The following is a 12,624-nucleotide window of genomic DNA, read 5'->3' as shown; positions in this document are numbered from 1 at the left end:
GAAATTTAACAAACCAATCCTAACATAATTCTCTAACCAATTATATCCCACTACCCTAATTAACTTACACCTAGCAAAGTTAATTATACAGCAGAGAGAAACAATTAGAGAACCAGACAGATTAACAATAGAAAAGTGGGGGCCTGTCATAAACATATAGTTAAGGGTTAATGCCTCTTTTACCTGTAAAGGGTTAAGAAGTTCACCTAGCCTAGCTGACACCTGACCAGAGGAACCAATGGGGGGACAAAATGTTTCAAAAGGAAGGAGTGAAGTTCCCTTTGTCTGGGTCAGTTTCAGTTTAAGATTTGACCAGAGTGGAAAAGCTCCAGAATTCAGCCTCTTATCAAGTAGTGAGTATTAGTGAAGGAAATAAATAGGTTTATGTTTATTTCTTTGTAACTTGTCTTGGAAATTAGAGGAATAATCAAATTGGGTATTCATTTGTGTAACTAAGTTTTTGCCCAGGGGAACATCCTCTGTGTTTTGAATCTGTTGTCTGTGAGAGTAGCTGGTATGCTAATCTCTCCCAGAGGGTTTTCTTTAACCTTTCTTTTCTTTAATTAAAAGTCTTGTTTTTAAGAACTTGATTGATTTTTCCTTGTGTTAAGATCCAAGGGGGTTGGATCTGGACTCACCAGGAATTGGTGGGGGAAAGGAGGGGGAATGTTAATTTCTCCTTGTTTTAAGATCCAAGGGTTTGGATCAGTGTTCACCAGGAAATTGGTGAAGAAGTCTCTCAAGGCTACCCAGGGAAGGGAGTTAGCACTTGGGAATGGTGGCAGCAAGACCAGATCTAAGCGGGTAATTGAGCTTAGCGGTTCACATGCAGCTCTCCACATCTCTATCCTAAAGTTCAGAGTGGGGGTGAAACCTATGACAGGGCCATAAAGACAAAACAATACAGAAGTGAGGGTTTCACAACCACAACCATTGATAAGTGATTTCTTGCCAGACAGGATGCTATCAAACTAAGTTTTCTTTAACCATCTTAAGATCTGTTTCTTTATCTGGTGGTGATGGGCACTATCAGGACAGGATCATCTTCCTAACAGCCCAAAACCACCTTATTTCACTGTGACTGGTTTGGGATGTGAGGAGGTGACCATAGGCTTCCCAGCTTATGGCTGCCCCTGCTGCTTAGCCAAAGGCCTTAGCCGAAGAACAAGGCCCCAGACTATCCTAGTGAGAGAATACCTTCTCCTCCAGCAGAAGTCCCACTCAAACTCCCCAGGCGGACTGTGATTTTGATTCTTTGTTTTTATACCACTATAACTAGCTAAGTGATAAAAATACACCTAAGTTCTTAAAGTATAGGTCTTTACAGGCAGGCCTGAATATCTATATTCTAACATAGACCCTTTCGTTCCAAAATAAGAGTTCCTTTTTCTGAATTAACTTAATCCAGACATTTTGCTAATTTGGAAAAAGACATTCATTCTGGAATAAGAGAGATCACTCATGTAGTAATTCTGCAATAGTTACAGTCCCTGTGTGAACAAGCCTTTCTTCAATACTACAGAGAAAGCCAATTTTGTCTTCAAGTCCCTCATTGAACACACTTCTGCCAGAACCCTTTAAAATGTTGACCTCTCATCAAGAGCGGGTTGAATAAAATAGTCACCAGAGGATATACACATAACCCTACCGCCCCTAGAGAAGCAAACTTCACTCTAAATTTCACTGCCCCATCACTCCGATATTGGTGCCGATCCGATCACCCCTGAACCGTCACCTCTTCATGGGGGTCCAGTTCCGCAGCTAGTGTAAATGGCTGCAGCGCCACTGAAGGCCACAGAGCGAACCTGGATTTACATCGGCTCGGGAGCTGGCCCTGTCTGCTCAGTCTCCAGTCTGGCAAATGTGCTTAATTTTACCACTGTGAAGTTGATTTCAGTGGAAATGTTTCCTGTAGTAAAGTTAAGCATGCACTTGTTAGGTGGTGTATTTGCAGAATCAGAGCCTTATATTGTTATCTCCTACAGGCAGGCACCTGGTCTAAACAGTGTGTATATGTGTAATTACCCGGGATCGTTTTCCTGCATATCATATAGGATGAGTCCTGTGAGTGCCCCAGAACTCATTAATATTGTCCTGTCACTCAGGGTGTTAGTTTGGCTGAAATACTTTGCCAGCATCTCAATGGCAAATATTTTTGTTTCATTTACTTTTCAATTGAAAGGTGTGGGGTTTTTTTTCCAGTTTTTGAAAGCTGAAGAATTTTTGAGATTTCAGACATTTTTCCTTCTTCCTTTTTAGCAACTGAATAAACAGAATGAATGACGTCTAGTTCCTTCCCCCTCACTCCCACTTCCCGGTTTTTCCCTTTTTTCACAACTCCGACTTTTCAAAATTTCTCCAACTTTGGAAAAGTTAAGAAGTGGTAGAGTCATGGAGTTTCATTTTGTCTTTTGCTTCTGTAACTTTTTCAGAGTTGGAGATGTTTTGAAAACCTGAGAGTGGAAAAAGGAAAAAAATAGAAACAAGGGGAAAAACCCAGAACCCTGGAAAGCTTTCATTTTATTGTACTTTGTTGGGTAAAATGGAGAAAGAGGAAAAAAACAAAAACAAAAATATCAACATTTTGAAAACTCCAGGGTTTGGAAACTGAAATGAAACTTTTGATTAAAATCAAATTAAAAAATGATTCAAGATGAATTGAAACAAATGCCTCTGTGACTTGAAATGAAAATTTTATTTTGTTTAATTTTGAAATTTTACCACGAAACATTTCAAATGAAAAATTTCAAATGAACATTTTTTGTTTGAAATTTTTGTGGAGGGAAACAACAGTTTTTTTTTTTTTTCACCATTTCTAATCCCTGGTCTGATCTGGTCTGGCAATTCCTATTAGTCTATGAAGCAAAGATATTTGTAACATTAACATGCAGATTACATGTTTTACATATTGAATTAACCTATTATTTCAAATGAACTGATAGTGTCCTTTACATATGCTACAGTCCATATACACGTACCATAGATTTTTTTTAAATTACATTATCTATGCATATGAACCATCATGTTCTTTCCACATGGGTCTGGTATCTCACTGCCATTCAAGAAATCAGACAGGTTAAATCTTTATTTCTCCATTCAATCAACAAATAGACAAGTTCTGTTCTGTATATTTTCAAGTTTCTTAAACATTTCTCCATCATCTCTGGGTCCTCTTTCCTGTAGTGCAGGGACCCACATATTTAACTCAATCTCTGAAGCACTTTTCTTCCAAACTCTTCATTTAAGGGCATGTTGCTCTGTGGGAAAATCAGAGGGAATCAGCCAACGCAATGCCAGCTGCATTTAGTCTGTAGAGATATCTTAGGCAGTTTATTATTGGTGATGAGGCATCAACTTGAGGGGCACTGGCTAGACTTTCAGATCCCAGTCTGAGTTTGCAGGGTTGGAAGAGAGTTTAAAACAAAGGAATGACCTGCTCACAGATTTCAGATATTTGAAATTTTGGCGGTGTTGGTTCATGTTGATTGGACACACAGGTCACATGGTATAATTTCTGTTACCTGACTGGGACCCTCATTCAGTAAAGCTCTTAAAGTTAAGCATGTGAGTAATCCCATTGACTTTAATGGGACTATCCATGTGCGTAAATCTAAGCACATGCTTAAGAACTTTGCCAATGCAAGGCCTAAATGAGTATGTTTTGAATCAAGTTTCTGGTTCAAATACTTGCACTGATTCCAAAATCTGTTTTCTGTCCCATTCCCTGACAGCAGCTGAAAATTCTCCGGTTTTGCAAACGGGAAGGTTGGGATTTTCAAAATATCTTAAAGTTAAGTGCCCAAATCCCATTGAATTTCACTGCAGAACACCCGTGAAGGCCTTTGAATGTCCCACCCTAAATGCATTCTCTGGAATGTTAGCAAACAGTAACCCAGACAGATTGTTAACACAATCAAGGGAATCCAGTGAGACTGATTCTCTGCTCACACTAAGCTGTGCTTGGCACAGGACCAGAGGGGAGTGCAAAGGTGGCTCTGAGGTATCTTTAGGCACCATGATCCTGGGGCCAATCAATGGCCAACTCTGGCACTGTGACAAAGTGGGAATTTTCTGTAATGATGTTAAGGATGCTATGTGTGCCTCAGTTACACTCTGTATTTTGCATTGTTGTCCAGTGGAGACTAAAGGGTTAAGTCTGCCCTTGGGGCAGAGCAGGAGACATGAGGTGTGTGTGTCACCCTGCTGTGTGGGGCAGAATGAATGGATTATTAAGGAAATGGTTGGAACCTGGTCAAACTTACCCGGATCTGTGGAGAATCCGAAAGACAATGGGAACCCCCCCAGAACATTCACACCTAGCAACCAGAGACCCAGAGGAAGATGGTTTTCCCTCCCCTCTGCAGGGAAGCGGAGCAATGGCCCCAGCTCAAGAATAAAGAGAAAGGTGTCCAGCCACGGGGTTAAGTGCTGCCCTCTGAGGAGAGACAGGGCTCTCACCCTGGAATGAAAAAGGGACAAAGACAGAGCCTGAAATGGAGTCCATAGCAGCTTGGTTGGCTGATGGCACTGCCTTGGCCAGGTGGACTATGTCTTCACCTTTCTTTCTCTATGCTATCATAAGGAATGTCAATGCTGTGATGCAGATGAATAATACAACCTGCTCTGTATTGAAAAGGTGGCTGGATAACATGTGCTGAGGTGCATTAGTCCCTTAAAAGTGTACAAGTCTCTGACCAGGAGTTTATCTCAGTTGGAGTCGCTGGGCAGAGCTCATGCTGTGAAACAGGAGACCTAGAGCCCAGGGGCTCACAGGCAGTGAGACTGTGGGTCCTACCCTGAAGGAAAAGAGGAATTGTTTGGAGGTCTAGAACACTGAAGGGATTCCTCCAAGGGACTGTTTAAAAGCTGGAGTGTCACACAGACCCTGTGGATCCTTAACAGGCATAAATTAAAGTAGCCTGAGGGTTGCTCTAACTTACACTTCACTGTCACATAGTGCTGGCTGGGAAATGTTTCTTTTTTTTTTTCTCTGTAGAAAAATGTTGGTTTTAACTGAAAACCAGAAAACTGAAAAAAGACTTTTTTAAACAATATCCCCCAAATTTGTCATAAAAAAAGAAGAAAAAAATTTTCCACTATTTTTTGACACAGCAAACATAAACGGCAAGAAATATTTCTAAAGAGGTTTTTTCAGTATTTAAATGGAAAGTTGACTAAATAACAGTTGAATCAATACCCACCCCCTCTGTGCTGTAAATACAGTCAGGGCTTCTTAGAATCAGTTTGTACATCAAGCCTGATTTTTGCTAGATTCAAAATCATAAAGCTCAAATTTTCAAAGGCATCCAAGTCAGTTAGGCACCTAAGTCCCATTCACTCTCAGTGGGAATTAACCTCTTAAATCACATAGGTGCTCTTTGAACAATCGACTCTTTATCGGATTCTGAAATCAGTTGTGATCTCGTAGGCTATGGGCTTTGTAAAGCCCTTGGAAAAAGGCCTTGATCCAAAACCAAAACATCTTACCAAGTGTGTGTGAAAGGAACAAACACAGGCAGGCTGGAGGCTGGTGAGTTAAGGTTGTTTGCATGCCTGGACTGTGCATTTCCAAACTTTGTATTTAAGTACAGGCAGTGGACGTGGTTCGCTCTCGTTTGCTCCGGGGTAAACACTGATTTCAATAACGCTACGCTGGGTTACACTAGAGTAAGTGAAAGAGACTCAGACTCACTGAAGAGACTCTCAACCCAACTCCAATGAAATCTCTCTGTGCCTGGGAATGTCTCTATCTTAAGGTGGCTAAGTGAGGTGAGCCCGGCTTATGCTACATCCCAAACACAGTGACATGGGCAGATTCTCTGTCCTTGCTGCTCTGACCCCTTTGTACTGCCTCAGCAGAGCAAAGCAGGCAGGAGCTGGATGCAAGTGCCAGGCTGAGAATTCCCCAGGCAGAGTCGCTTTTCCGAGCAGAAGGGTAATTTCAGAAGAGGCCAGAACCACCATCAGTAGGAGAACAAGAGCAGGAAGAGATGGCTATAAAAATAAAGACGGCTCTGTTGTGGCTTTGCTACAAACCCTGAGCACTGGGCACATTCTGCTTTGTGGATTCCCCCTGTTCCAGGGTGGGAAAGTAATCAGTGGTTGCTGGGGCAGGGTACTTCCCCACGTGTACTGGCTCAGCTGTGCTGGCCGGGGGGCCACGGCTCCGCCCACTCCCGGACTATGCCCTGCCCACTTTCCAGACACCCTCACACACAGGAGAGTAAGTAGCAGCTGCTCTCTCTCGGGGGTGCTGGCAGTAGAGCACACCATGGAATAATGGCTGCTTTAGATCCTGTCGCTTCCTCGCCTGGGAGTGTCACTCAGCCCCCAGAGCTGTGCTGCCACAGAACAGCCCTGATGATTCCAGCGTTAAACAAAGTGACATAAGAGGCGAAGCTGACAGAGACGTATTGGATTGTAGTCCAGGGAAACAGGGCAGAGGGGGAAAAAAGTCTCTGCCAGATGGGATTTCAGAGATTACAGATAATGCAAAGTAAAGTTATAGGGCCCGATCCCCAGCTGGTGTAAATCAGCCCCACGCCCCTGGAGTCAATGGCACTTTGCTGATTCACACCCTCTGACAATCTGTACCACAGTGTCCATGCGACAGGAAGAAATAAACATGGTCCAGTGTCACCAGTGACTGGACAAGGTTAGTCAAGCTGGGAAATGAGGGTAAATGACCTGGCTGGAATTTGTAAAGAATCTTCGGGAGTTAGATTCACTGTCAATGGAACTTCTACTCTTCGGGGCCTGAATCCCTTGTGAAGATGAGATGTAGGCTCGGAAATCAGCTGGGCACTGTAACACTGAGCACAGCAACGCCTCAATAGTTTTAAACACCTGGGCCTATGTCCCTTATGCTCCTATGATAATCCCAGCCTAGGGTTTCAGTGCAGAGGGCCGTGGGTCACTTACTGAGCCGAGATGCAGAGACGGCAGGTTCACGCTTCTGTTGCAGATGAAGTGTAGAATAAGGAGAGATCTCCAGGGCTCTGATGTTCAGAGATTCATAGTTCTCTGTATCCTTGTCTTGCCCCCGGGGTTCCTGGAAATAAAACATGTGCATATTAAGATGAAGCTTTCTGAGAAAGCTGAGATTTAATGGCAGAACCCAGCTGTTCTGAGGAGAGACCAATAATAATTCATCATTAATAAACACAGCAGGTGACTTTCCAAACTGCTCTAATAAATAACTAACCCACTGATTGTACAGTAGTGCGGGGCAAATCATATCCGCCCAGTGCATTTTTGGCTTTTCTTTCTGTGTTTAGCAGCGTGCTCATAAACTACTCCTGTCATTTACAAATTGACTCAATATTCCAAAACATTCAGGAGATTTCGCAAGTGAGCGAAGGGCAGTCTTTGGGGTGCTGGCAAGAGCCATCCAGAGTTGGGGTTTGACCTTCAAGCTTCACAACTGGTCACCCCACATCACTGCTAGGTTGAATGCACAAACTTCCTGTGTGACCTGGGTCTGCCCTTGATGTCCCTACACCACTGACTGCCAGATGCTGGACTGGACGACAGGGAATGGATGACTTGGAAATTGCCGTGTTCTGTTCATTCCCTCTGGAGCACCTGGCATTGGCCACTGTCAGGACAGGGCCGGCTCCAGGCACGAGCAAAGGAAGCAGGTGCTTGGGGCGGCCAATGGAAAGGAGCAGCACGTCCGGGTCTTCGGCGGCAATTCAGCGGTGGGTCCCTCAGTCCCTCTCTTCCTCTTTGAGCTGCCGCCGAAGAGGAAGAGAGGGAGTGAAGGACCCACCGCTGAATTGCCGCAGAAGAATGAAGTGGCACGATTGAGCTACCACTGAAGTGCCACCAATCGGCTTTATCTTTTTGTTTTTTGGTTTTTTTGCTTCACTGCTTGGGGCGGCAAAAAAGCTGGAGCCGGCCCTGTGTCAGGAGACAGGATACTGAGCTAGATGGACCTTTGGTCTGACCCAGTATGGCCGTTCTTATGTTCTTATGACCTTGCTCATGTTGCTTAGCATGTATCTGCTTCAGGTGCCCATCTGTACAATGGAGATAACAGCATTGCCTTACCTCACAGTGGGGTTTATCAGGACAAAAACATCAAAGACTGTGAAGCACATTGAGAGCTACTGGAGAAAAGCACAATATAAGACCTACAAATTGTTATTATTGTTATAATCCATTTTAGGCATCCAACATGAGTAGTCAACATGGAACATGTGTATTTGTTACTTTATCCATAGTCTGAGAGACTCAAGTAGGCCAGCGTCAGAGCTGTGGGATTCAGGGATATGAAAGGGCATGAACAGTCAAAATGAACCAAACTCCTGACACGTTCATCTTTTCGTCCCCAGTATTTGCCCAGCTCTACTGTATATTGCAGTTTCTCTCAGAGGATTTCACAGCACTATCCAAACCAGAATTAATTGAGTCCAAATATCCCTGAGGTCATTATCAGATGCTGTAGTATATTATTATACACACTATAAAAATACGTGATCTGAGACATAGAAAGGTGACGTTGCATATCACGCAGCAATTTAATAGCAAAGCCATAAATGGGACACATACCCAATCCCTGTAGTAATTCCTAGACCACATTTCCATGTAGAATCCTGCTCCCGTTGATCTAATCACCAGACCCCATGAATCCTAATTGCCTGCCCCTCCTGCTCTAACCCAGGAGTCCCGGTGCCGAGCCCCTTCTACTCTAACCATTAGACTCCACTCCCCTCCCAGATCCCAGGAGCAGAGCTAGGTGGATAATGGATTTTTCACTTTATTGGCAATTCTGAAAAATCAAAAAATAATTTAGTTTCAGGTTGAACCAAAAATGCTCTTTTTGTGAGGAATTTTTTGGCAAATGGAAAAGTTGAAAAAACTTCCAAGTCAAAAAATTTTCGTCATGTCCACCCTGCTTTCACCACTCCCATCCCAGAGCTGGGCACAGAACCCAGGAGTTCTGTCTCGCTGTCCCAACCCCCGCTGTAGCCACTAGCCCCCACTCCAGTGAATCTACGGCGCAAGGACTTCCTGAACTCCAGTCAATGAGAGTCTTTCCATTGACTTCAATGGACTTTGGATCAGACCCCAAGTCAGAAATGATACAATAAGGGGCCAATTTAAATATTTTTATTTTACTAACACTCAGGTATTGTAAGGGAGTGGGGTCTTCCCAAGTCTTTAATTCGTGGGAACAGATATTGGATGAGGACTTTTAATAAACAAAAATGTACTCAGTAACTTTCCCACCCCAAATTTTCATAAACACTGATACTAAAATCCCTCTAAATTAGACATTAGCCTGACACAACATTTAGCTTAAGGTCCTGCAACTCTGAAGCGTGTTGGAGTTGACCATGCATCTCAATGGGAGCAGGATTACTTTAGGCAGGTAAATGTTTGCAGTGTCCTCGTAGCCATATTAGTTCACCCACCTTGTCTCCCTTAGGCAGGTAAAGTCGTTGAACTGTGAACGCACAGTTTGTATCGTGATCATGAGCCCATGGCAGGAACAAACACTTGTGAGATCTCTCACATGAGTCTTTTGGGTTTTTTTTTTAGTTAGTTAGTTTGTTTTGGTGTTATCCACTGACAAAATGAGCTCCAGAACCAGCCCCAAATCCTGAAAATTCGTACCGGAGTCCAGAGGCTATTATGGGAGAAGAACATAAGTACTGCTGTGCTGGGACAGACCAAGGGTCCATCTAGCCCAGTAGCCTGTCTTGGATGGTGGCCAGTACCAGAGCTCCCAGGGGAGTGTACAGAACAGGGCAATTTTGGAGAGAGGTTTAGGGTCAATCCAAATATGGGGTTGTATCCTTGACCATCTTGACTAATAGCCATTGATGGGCTATCCTCCATAAACTTATATAATTCTATTTTGAACCCATTTATATTTTTGGTCACCACAACATCCCATGGCAATGAGTTCCACATGTTAGGTGTGTGTTGTGTGAAAAAGTACTTCTGCTTGTTTGTATTAAACCTCCTACCTATTCATTTCATTGGGTGATCTCTGGTTTTTGTATTGTGTGGATGGGCGAATAACACGTCTCAATTTTCTTTTCCCACACCATTCATGATTTTATAGATCTCTATCCTATTCCCCCTCTTAGTCATCTCTTTTTACTTACTGTGTAATGGGAACATCCAGCAGATGAGGCATCTGGAAAATAAATACTGCATTTATAGCCATTTTTATTATTAATTTTTCAGGTCAAATAGCATCTGAATTTTAAACATCTTTTCAATCCCTGTTATAGGTGTGAGTAGTGCTGAAGATTCAGACATCATGGGGATGATATTTCTAAAAACTGCTTTTCAGTACTTAAGCTCTGAGAGGAATAAATAGCAATTCAAACAATACATCTACCATTTGAAGCACATGTATGGGAGAGATGATTTGGGGTGACTTTGGGATCTTTATTAGGAGGGCATCCATTTCACAAAAAAATGGAACCTAGGATCATGGATTTGGATTTGGGTCATGGTGGTTTCTCCATCACTGGCAATTTTAAAATCAAGATTGGAAGTTTTTCCTAAATGATCGGCTCTAGGAATTACTTCATGGCAGTTCTCTGGCTTGTGTTATACAAGAGGCCAGACTAGATGATCACAATGGTCCCTTCTGGCCTTGGAATCTATGAATCTATGACTCATTGCAATGGAACAGAATAGGCCTAGGTAATGAGTCATTGTGCCACCTGCTTTTCAGAAGAAATCCCAGCCTCCAGCCCATGCTCTTACAATTGCATCAAACCGTGACTCGCAGGATATATTCATCCTCTGATCAGTGGTTAAAAATGTACTGATGATGAGAAAAACAGTTTATACTGCAGGCTGATATTACAGTGTCCTGAGCCTGTGAATTAATTAACAGATTGCACTCATTTTCTCAATGCTTTGCCTTGAAAATCCAAATATACTAGGTGAGTCAGTAGATCACAGGAGTAAGGTAATAATATGTTTGAACTTCATACCAATAAGTTTCCCTGCTGCAGTTTCGTCTGTGCTTTCCTTTGCATTTTGCTCCCTATAGAAAATGAGAGAAAAGCTACATGAGTGAATGTGGAAAGTCACCTGTATTTACTGTGTTAAAACAAGAGAGGCCTGGGCTAACATCCCATCCACCAATGTGATGCTCTGCCTTAGCGAATGTGATTATGTCTCCTTCTAATTGCTGTTCTCAGCACTTACAACAGCTTACTACTTAAGATAGTGGTTTTTCCTTTAGCTCAAATGGAGAGGATTATTCCACTGGCATTGCAGGGCACAAACCCCACTAGTGACCATGGTTTGTTCATATGTCTACAGCAGGTTACTCTTATCTTTGGTGGGGGATGAACCTGGAATCCATGTGGGGAAAAAAAAGAAAAGAAAATGATTTGGCCAAGTTAGTGGCCACATATAGAAATTCAAATGGAGTTGTCCCTTCTGGCAGCTGGATCATGACATAGAATGTAAGAACACTTTCTCCCCCATTTGCCAATGGGACTGAAAAGGAACTACTTTCCACAATCAGTTTTGGGTCTCAAGTACCTGCCTGAAACCTGGAAATTTTAGAGCCATCTTCCCAAGCAGCTAATAACACCTAATGCTTATAAAGCACTTTTCTTCAGTAGATCTCAAAGTGCTTTACCAAGGATGTTAGCATCATTATCCAAATTGTATAGATGGGGAAACTGAGGCACATGGAAGGGAAACAACTCACCCATGGTCACCCAGCAGCAGAGCCAGGAACAGACCCCGCAGCATCTAAATCCCAGGCCAGTGTGCTATCCATTAGGGCATAGTGCCTCTCACTAGCATAGAGCTACGTGAGCAAAGATCACTATTTCTGAGGGCACTCTAGCAGGGTAAGGGACCTTCACAGAGGGATTCATATGTTATGGCCACCAGATTGATAGTGGGGTTAATCCCTGACTTGATTAACTTGACTCAAAACCTATCTTCTTTGCTTTTCAGTCATAATCAGCTTTTGCTGAAACAGCATCTTCATTAGGGCAGGGTAATTCTAAATCAAATACTATATTCCTGTAGCTACTAAGACTTGATCTCCTCTTACCTTTGGATTTTACATTGACGTGTAGCTGAAAAGACAGAAAGTGTTAGTGAAATATTCTAAATGACTCGCCACAACATTAGTAAAGAAAAAAGGGAACATAGATCTGCTTTTTTTTTTTGCGACCGGGGCTGCTAACAGGGAGTTTCACAAGGGAGTTCTCCAGGTGAAGGAGGAGCAAAACAGCACCCTTTTGGGGTAAGTGACTGTCTGTAGTGTGTGTTTGTTTGTGTTTGGGGGTTACTTGCTGTGTGCTGAGCTTGTGTTTGTCAGTCTGTTTGTTTGGTTGTTTGAAGGACCGTGTGCTGTGGCTGGCAGTTGGAAGCTGTGAGCTTCAAAGGAAGGTTTGAAAGCTAGAAGCCTCTGGTAAGTGGCTGAGCCTTAATAAGTGGGTGGGGCTTTCATACAGGCCAGGGCTTTATAAAGCAGCACACAAGCAACCAGGGAGCTTTTGCGACCAGGGGCTGCTAACAGGGAGTTTTGCAAGGGTAGTGGGAAGGGGGCGAGGGTCCCTTGCCGGTTCTATCTGTTTTCCCTTTATTCCCTTTAAAACCTAAACTTCTTGCTTAAACAACCCT

The 12,624-nt window shown here is 43.1% G+C and overlaps 1 long non-coding RNA gene across 1 annotated transcript; it reads right to left on the bottom strand.

The window, feature by feature from the left end:
• Positions 1-2,688: 2,688 nt before the first annotated feature.
• Positions 2,689-7,051, bottom strand: LOC135976169 (uncharacterized). The gene is made up of 2 exons (XR_010593373.1): positions 6,922-7,051; positions 2,689-3,257 (listed from the first exon to the last, which is right to left on the bottom strand). It is a non-coding gene; the product is annotated as an uncharacterized LOC135976169 (long non-coding RNA).
• Between the last annotated feature and the right edge of the window lie 5,573 nt (positions 7,052-12,624).

The sequence above is a fragment of the Chrysemys picta genome, chromosome 17 (assembly GCF_011386835.1).
Source record: "Chrysemys picta bellii isolate R12L10 chromosome 17, ASM1138683v2, whole genome shotgun sequence".
Taxonomy (NCBI): Eukaryota; Metazoa; Chordata; order Testudines; family Emydidae; genus Chrysemys; species Chrysemys picta.
Note: the sequence above shows the minus strand (reverse complement) of the source record. Positions and strands in the feature narration are given on the sequence as shown.